The sequence below is a fragment of the Geospiza fortis genome, unplaced genomic scaffold (assembly GCF_000277835.1).
Source record: "Geospiza fortis unplaced genomic scaffold, GeoFor_1.0 scaffold424, whole genome shotgun sequence".
NCBI lineage: Eukaryota > Metazoa > Chordata > Aves > Passeriformes > Thraupidae > Geospiza > Geospiza fortis.
The window spans coordinates 2015899-2025249 of NW_005054354.1; positions in this window are offsets into that span (position 1 = coordinate 2015899).

Consider the following 9351-nt stretch of genomic DNA (forward strand, 5'->3'; position numbering starts at 1 on the left):
TCCCTAACGTGTTTCTCAGTTTGGGTATCTCTGCTTACCTGCAGTCAGCTGGGCTTGGTAGGTACTGCTGGACTGTATGACAGGCACTCCAGTGTCCCAAAGCCATCAGCCAAGATGGGTTCAGGTGCCTTGCAGCCTAATCTGTAAGGAAAGACATGTGCCTGTGGTTGGAACAGCTACATTTGAGAGAAGAATCTTAATTCAAACTAGCAGATCTTAAAAGACAAATGTCAATGTGTCAGAGCTGTGCACTGGAGTCTCAAGCCTTCAGTTTGTCTCAGGATAGTTTGGTTATACAAACTTGTGAATGTGCATTTGATTAAAAAATAATCAAAATGTAATGACCTTTACAGGCCATTCTGGATTCTGGAAGATTCTGGAAGAGAAAGACTGTTTTTATCTCTCTATAAGTGTATGTGTGTGCTTGTATAAATAAACACACATGCATTTGTCTCTATATGACATTACTGGTTTTATTCTGGCAGAATATAAAGATGCCATCATATTAATCATGAATGCAGTGTAAGTATCTTAGCTCAGTTGACTTGCAGTGAATTGAGATTGGCTGTTTAGTGTAGACTTATGGATCATCAAAGAAAGTATGTGATTATTTTTTATACTTTTATAAGAAACAGAAATATTTACACTTTTAAAGTAAAATTCCTAATTGCACCACATTTTCAATATTCCAACTTTAGCCCCAGAAGTGGAATATACACTGTGCCAGACATGCATTCCCATGAGTTTTTTATCGTTGTTTTCGACACAATCTATTTTTATTCTGTTCTATGGGAAATGCACACACTTTGTGCAGTTGCCAGAATGTAATTTCCCAATGCCCCTTATTTATTTCAAAGTATGCTTTTTTTGGATTCAAGTGCTTTTGCAACAGCACTTTTTCACGTTTTGTCATGTAAGTACTCCTTGCTCTTACTGAACCCATTTGGTGAGGACAGTGGTTACATATATGGAGCTGGAAGGGCAGCCACATAAACTGGCAGAAGCCTCCCACAATGGCCATAGCAGTTGGTTCTCCTTCCTATCTTAGGGTCTTCCATTATTCATGTTCACTCCACCTGAGGACTGCATACAGGCAGCTGGGGGCAGGATTCTTGCTCTGTTCAGATTCTGCTGCATGTATCAGAGCCCAGCAGTTCTTGGGGAGATGGTGATGGCCTGCTGAAATCCCCCTCTTTGGGCCTACCTGGCAGGACAATTTGGAGGCTGCCCAAATCCACAGCAGGTTAATCCTCAGGGACCATCTAGGACCTGGGCCTGGCCAGAATGCATCCAGCTCCTGGATTCTGTTGTACAGCACAACCATTGCCTAAGGAGAAACACAGAGGTTCAAGCTGATGATGTACCAGAGAACAGATTTGGCTGTGGAACCTGCCCCAAAAGGACAACTTACCTCCACAAGGACATGGTCCTTAGTCAATTTATCCACTAAAATTTGCATAAGGCTTTCCAGGTCAGCATAATTTTCTGTCCTAAAGTCACTTTCATTTGATAGAGTTTTTTCTCTCATTTACTCATTTTTGTGTTAAAATCAGTGTGCAATGTCCTTGCATCCCTACAAACCACCCCATCAGATCATTGCCATAAGACCTAGTCAAGGACTCTCATGTTCAGACACAGGTGCAGCTCTAGGACAGTCCTTTATAAAGTGTCACAGACACTTCTGCATATAAATAGGGCACCACTGAAGAAGACCTCTCCAAAACTTCCTTGCAGTGCTGCTTAAAGGACATTTTAATAAGTGCCCCAACCCTGACTCATCTTCAGTACAACACCACAGACCCTGCACCATAACATCTGCACAAATGCCCCACTCTTATCTCACAGTGTTCTCCAGTATAGACTTCAAACAAATAGGGAAAGGAAGAAATGTGGTCTTGAGGCCAGACATTGTGCTCAGTAGTCCTTCCTGCTTCTGCTATATCTGTCTCAATTTATACCTGGTAACTCAAATGTGAGTTTGTTCCTGGAGGTTTGGCCTGACTGCTTGCAGAGAGGGCTGTTAACCCCTTGTGACACATACAGCAAGGATCCAGGGTCAGGGTGCTTTCTTTGCCCTCTGGATTTCTCCATCATCCTCCTGCCTTCTAGATGGTGGCACAGCTTTGTCCTACTGGAACATGGACAAGAAGCAGATGGGTTTGGTAGCAGCTGGCAAGGCACACAGACTACTGAGATGCAGGAAGATGAAAAGGTTCTCCATGGGTCTGAGCTCATGCTACATCTTGAAATCATGGTCCTTTGCTGTGGCCCTGAGTGAGGGAGAAAGGCTGCAAGGTCACAAATGTTATGTTTCCCTTAGCAAGTCTCCTCCAATGTTTCCATTGCCCAGGCCTTTTAATTGGCAATGGCAACAGCCAAAAATTAACCTTCTTAAGGTCTGACAGCCTCACAGACTTCCAGAGCCCTGTAACTCTTGAAGGAGAAACAAATATTTTGAAATTGGGCACTCATGGGGAGCCAAATTTCCATGAAGTGGCATGGAAGAGGAGCCTCTCAAACTGGCAGTGTCAAAAGAAGCTCCCAGTCCAGATGGTTCCACAGATTTCATTGTGACACAAGAGTCTTTCCCTGAAAGGCCAAGGACTCCCACCAAGGACAGGGACACTGCTGCCCTTCCAGTCAGCCTTCAAAGTAATTGTTTTCGAAGATCATCTACCAAGTCAATTGATAACAAGATAAATCTACATTATGCATAAACTGCAGAATGCATCCTTTCTCCCAAAGCAAAAACAAAAGGAAAAAGAAGTCAGTGTGATCAATAATGCAAGGGCTGTAGGCTTGTCCCTGGTAGCATGTCTGGGCTGTCAGATATTTCTGAGTTTTGGATTGCCAGAATAAGACAAGTCTTTTTTTCTCACAATTTGTATGGACTATCATGAGCAATTAGATAAGGCATCCTAAGACCCCTGGGCTCATATGGGTCTGTGCAGACAGGACAGCTTACAAAGTCAACATGGATCTGCATGTTTCTCAAAATCATATCTTCTCATTTTCCTGAGCTCCCTTCTCATGAGCATGTGGGTTTAAAATCCACATTTCTCTGGTAGCCCCACTGTAAACATTCTAAATATTCCTAAACTAGGCCATTAGGGCAGAAACACTATCAGAACTTCAAAACAGCAGATCTGCCCTTTCCATAGGAAAGAAAGGGAAGTGTAATTGCCCCAGAGCTATCACTCTGGAAGGTAAGAGTCACCCATGAAGCATCCCTTTGTCTATCTGTAATAAGTAGGTCTTTGTTTTGATATTCTTTTTCTGAAGGTGATGATGAAATAATGTAACAGGGATGCAGACACAGAAGTGTGGGGATCTTTGCGTGAGAAAATTCCCCTTGACCAGTCATTTTTCTGACAGGACCAGTCATCTTTCAAAGTAAGTCCTCAGCTTTTTATCCTTTCCTTCTCTGGAAAGACTGCAATATGGATACTTCACCCTGAACAGAAATAGAAGAGGAAGATGCAGACAGCAGATAGACTCTTTTACTTACATTACAGAGCCAGATTGTCCCGTGGGAGCTGGCAGCAAGGTCCAGCTGATCTTATCCTTATTTTAAAATAGGATAATGATTATGGAGAACACAGAGAGATTCTCAGTGTGTGATCAGTGCCACACCTCTTCCCGGGCCAGTTTCCAGTGTGATACTCACCAAGCTGAGATCTTTTACTTAATCCATAAAGTGCTGGCCTAGTTTTATGGTTCTCTCCATGAAATCAATTTCACATGGATTGATGTTGCAGTGTGATGCAGTTCCCTGTTTTAGCTGTCCCAGTCCTTTCCCAGGTGCGGCAATACCTTCTCCCTTCCCCTCTCCCTGCCTCCTGCTGAGAGCTGTCCGTCAATCTCAGTAGGCCAGCAAGGCCATCGTCTGATAGGCGAAGTTCAAAAGATGCCTCTCAGCCCTGGAGACAATTGGCCTGTCTAGGCGTCATTGCCCCCTGAGACTCCCCCGCTCCTACCTGGTTGGTGCCATACCTGTCCCTTCCCTCCCCCTGTCCCCGGGGTTTAAAAGGACACTGAGACCATGGGGTTGCGATTCTGTTAGAGCCGTTACAAGATTCAGAGATCTGTGACCCTGGAATAAAACTCTGGATTAAACCCTCTGCAGAATCCATCTCCTTTTCATCTTCACCTCGCCTAAAGCTTCTCCATCGGAGGTGATATCTGAATTCCTGCTTGTCTGGACTTGTCTAAGTGCCAGCTGCAACATACAGCCAGCCAAAGGTGTCTTGGAGCCCGGTCATCACTGCAGCTGGGGTGGCAGGGAAGGAACACGAGCTGGGGTTGCCCTGGTCTCCTTGACTGCCCTGAGAATGCCCAGATCAAGCACATCTGTAAATCTGCTCTGTGCTTACAGAGATGAGACAGGTCTTTGTGAATGTCCACCATTTCTTGCTCTTTCAACACAGATGTAGAGAGAAGGGAGCACCATAACACACCAGGAGGAAGGGCTGACTCCTTGCAGACCTTTTCTTTGCCTGCACCTCTGTGTGCCACATATCTGGTGTCAGCAGCACTGTTCCCTGCTTGACACTGGCCAAGCTGGAGGGTAGGAACAGGGAGGGAGGGCAGAGGAGGGCAAGCAGACAGCAGCATACTGGCTCTCCTGAGACAAAAATACATCATATCCCAGCAGGGGCCATGCTGGAGAACTGCAGAGAATCCTGTCCTGGGCTCTAATGTGCCCAGATGCAAAAGAAATTTGGGGTTCTTAGTAACTGAGATTTTTTGTGTTTAATAGCCAAAGAGCAGTGAACTTTCTGCCATGGAGGTGCTCTCAGTGACATCGCTGTGTCAGCCACTTCTCCCTGTTTTCTATCTTCTGCAAACCTGCTGAAGCTTCCCTCTGTCCCACCATCCAAGCCACTAACACAGGGTGACCCCTGGGGTGTGTCACTGGTGACAGTACCCAGGGTAAGGGAACAGGTAAGGATTTTGTGCCTGGAAGAGTTTTATTTCTGTTGATCAGTACACAGAGATGTAAGGAGAGTTTTTCTAAAGGTTTATGGAAGGATGTACTTTATTGGAGACAGACTAATAAGTGTTAGAGTTTATTTTGAAATGTCCATTATTTTGAAATATCTACTACTTAGTAAAGCATGAAACATTATTTCATTTTAAATATGTGCAGCATTTTAAGACTTGGACTTTTAAAACATGTAGATGTTTTAAAATAACTCCATTGTGTAAACAGATCCTTGCCCAATAGTGCACTGTCTTGTAAACATTCTAAATAATTTAATTGATGGCTTTTATTTTCTTTCTGTGTCTCAACCATTGGCATTCCTCAGTTTAGATGTCAACATTTCTATGCCTGGAAGCTGGAGAATAAAAATAGTTATGCTCTAAAAAAGAGGCAGTGCTGAGGGTGAAAGGTCCTGATCTTGCAAGTTCTTGCTAACATGGAAACTCAATGGCACTACTTGGGTGAGGAGGAATTATTCACCCAGCAGAAATTACAAAATGAGGCTGAGCTTTGCTACTAAAATGGTAATAACTCAAACAAGGAAAAGATTATTCACTCTCTGATGAAACAGAAGGAGCCTGACTGTACAAATCTGTGAGTTTTAAAGAACCAACCAGGGCAGAAACTCACTGGAAATCAGTTTTGAAAACAGATGAGAACCTCCTGCTGAGCTGTTAGATTGCAGTGATGTTATAACAACTGGGATTTTTTAGGGTTTTGTATTGAACGCAGATGAGCTACAGGGATTTCAGGCCTATTTGGAAGCCAACTCTGTATTCCTGTCAATATTAATAATGCTGTGGGCTAAACAGAAAGCTTGAAAACTATTTGTTTACATAAATAAAAACCAGTGCATTTTTGTAGTTCATTCTATGGCCTTAAAAAGAGTGTCCACGGCACAGTAAGATGACCTTATCCTTAGAAAAAATAGTATTATATGTCAGAAATGCCTTTATTTCCTGACACAGCAGGACAGAAAAGCCACTTCTATTCCAAGGAATCCAGCTTGTTCATATGAAACCTAAACAGAATGAACACATCATGACACTACAATACTGATTGTCTGACTCTTGAGATAAGGGTGAGTGCTTAATGGCCGTTTTCCAAACAAAGAGCACTCAGTTAAGAACCAGGGTGCATGTTGAGAAGGTTTTCAAGGGGAACATTACTGTTCAAGAGTAGTTAAAGAATATTAAATAGGCCACAGAACTCTATTTCTTTTTTCACTGCAACAACTACAGGGGGAAAAATTCCCAAATCTATAAATCTTCTATTCTCTAACTCTTTTCTACCTGGACCACCACCTTCTCTGATTCTGAGCACCTCTGTGCTGATCTTCAACTGAAATTTGACAGAAATGGCAGCAGCCCACTTCCAGGATTCAGGGACAGTCCAGTTGGTGTGACCAGTCCCTGCATGAGGTCTCTGCCACACCTGGAGTTTCAAAATCATTTGCAGCAAAAGGCACAGTGGAAGGTTCATAATTCTTGATTCCTCAAAGCATCTCAACTAGTGTAATTTCCACTAGTAATTCTCAGCCTGCAAACAGGCACCTAAACTTTTCAAATGCTGATCCCATTGCCCTTTGCTCCTTTAAAGACATTTCTGATTTTCCCTCTGAGAGATGCTGATCCCATGAGTAATTAAACAACTTCCCAACTTGTTTCTTCTCTGCTGTTTGTGGCAGACACTCCCCAGCTGCAGGTTGGAAATGAAAAAACTTACCCAGTACAAAGCCCTTGGCACATCTTGGTGGTTCTCCCATGGAGAAGGTAATGGGCAATACAGTTGCCTTTCTGCTGTTTCAGTGCACTTGATTGTCCCTCTTATCCACCTTTTCAATTAAAAAAAAAAAAGATTGTTTGAACAGATCTAGTATAATTTCTTACATGGGAAGCTCTGGAGAGAGTCTTCCACTCTGTGTATGGACAGGTCTACTTTTAATTATTGCTGATTCCCTTTCTTACTTTTGGTTGTGTCTGATCATAATTGTTGAATTTGGAAGAATAGAGCAATTACCTTCTCCAGATCTCAGTGTTTCCTCTTTGTTCTTGGTTGTGATCTTGTAAGCAGTTTTGTGCCTATGGACCTTTTGTGCTTGGCCAGCTTTCACTGCTGGATGAAGATCTTACATTTTATTGCTCAGAAGCATTTTCATAAATAGTCTGTTTCCCGTGTAAGACTGCAACTGATTAGTTTCTTTCTGGAGGGAAAGATCACAGGTCCTAAAGAAATGGAGATGTCATGTTTCTGTGTCAGTTTAAAGGCTGTTCTTGGACCTTGTTGGTGTCTAAGCTACTAAAAACTGAACTGGTCTGTCTGACTTTACAAGAACGTAATCCATCAGAAGAGATCCACAAATAAGTTGGGTTTTTTCTTTTTTCTCTGGCTTAGCTCATTTTCTGAGCAAAGTATTACATTGCATTAAATATGTCTCCCACCATTGTTTATTTGCAGACCTGTTCTTTAAAGGATAAGCCAATTTCCTCTCAAATGCAGGTGATTTCTTGTGACTCCCTCTGACAGCTGTGACAATCTGTTTGTTACAGAGCTATTGGTACATACCAATTTATATGTTAAAAGTAGCCAAAGGTGGAGCAGTCTCATAGGTGGGTTTAGAACCTTAAAACATTGTGTGAAGATTCATCAGATTACTCTCTGCTTTTGTGGTTTTTTTTAATGATGATATTACTTTTTAACTTTGCACTTCAGAGAGTTGTCTTACAACAGTGACTCTTACTTGGGAAAAATACTGCCCTGGAATGTCCCAGCTCTGCTCCATGCAACAGGATCCAGCAGGATTCCATGGCAGTGTGGGAACACATCAGGCCAAGGCTGGTAAGTGGGCTGGTTGCCATTCTGGGATGAATTGTTTCTGGCTCAGTACCATATGCCTGAGGGTGGCATGTGTCTTCTCAGGAAGGAGAAATTACTCTTCTTCATGTTTGGCAAGCTCCTGCTGCTATGCCAAAGAGGGCTATATTTAGTACTGGTACTGTTTAGCCAACAAGCTGGGAAAATTGTCATGATGATATGATGAGAGATTTACCAAAGCTGTTTTCCAAGAGTTGAAGAAGATTTGGTTGAAGTGAGCTTCGAATTTCCAGCTTTGGATCTTGCTGCTTCTATTTTCTCTGGGTACAGTACATCCTGCTCCCAAACCCAGGCCCGTGGTGTTGCAGCTTGAACTGAGCACATTCACTCTGACTTGGCATTGGTGGAATTCCTACCAAGCTGGCTATTCAGATATACAGCTTGGTACCCAACATTCTGCTCTCCTTGTTCTGTAGAATCCTGGCTGTAGCTGCGGCTGTTCCTGCTCCCCTGGTGACGCGTGCTGTCCTGGCTGCCTAAATGGTCCAGATGTGCTGAGAGCAGAGATCCAGAGAGCAGTGGCAGCTGTTCCCAACAGAGCCCTCTCTTTGCCTCTCACATGGATTAGCCACAATTCAAAAAGCTCATGGGACCAAAGGTGATATGAGCCCTGACACTCACTGCAAGAATTTCAACTCCTCTGTTCCTTTCCCTTGAAACAGCAACACCAGGAACCTCTCAAAGAAATGGAGCAACACCATGGGCTTATCTTCTTTCTTATTCATTTTATTAATCTTTTTTCCACACCAAATTGGCCACAGGGACATTCACTGTTCAACAAGAGCATCTGAAGATCATTCTCCTGGAAGGCCTATGAGAAGGTCTCAGTTATCCACTCTTTGTACTAAGTTGAAGTTACATTTTCCACTGGTAATTTACTTTATACTTAGGCTTTGCATACATAGCAGTGCTAAAAAGAGGGTAAAAGAAATTACCTCTTAAGGAAAAAAAAAAAGGCAACCATCCCAATGTAAATATGATTTTATTGCTTTTATTTAGGCTCTGTGAAGGAATGGAAATTCATAGGGGATAAGCTAAACTAAATAGGCTTTTTATTAACAAAATATTTTGAACTCATGCTCTGCTCACAATTCAGCTCAAGACAAATGAAAAAAAGATTAAGGAGGACTCCAATTCTCTAATTTCATAGCCCTCCCTTAAAAATCCATATGACTATTTAATTACGTCTTGACACACATTGTCATAAGCAAAGGAATTTTAGAGTGATTCTTAAAAATATTCACAAAATGTACCTTAATCCTTTGTTTGGCCATTTAAATCTTCTTTTCCATCTGAAGCAAGTGTTGCTTTTGGCTGTTGTAGCTATAGCCAAAACATGAAAAACCATCTGGGCTTGGGTTGGCTGTGTTGGTATTTTCTCTTCTATATGGTAAGCAGGAAGTTCTCAGGGCTTGCTAATACTGTACATGTTTTCTCTTCATTTGCAGTTTTGGTATTGTGGGCAGGATATTGCACAGTGAAGAACACAGTGT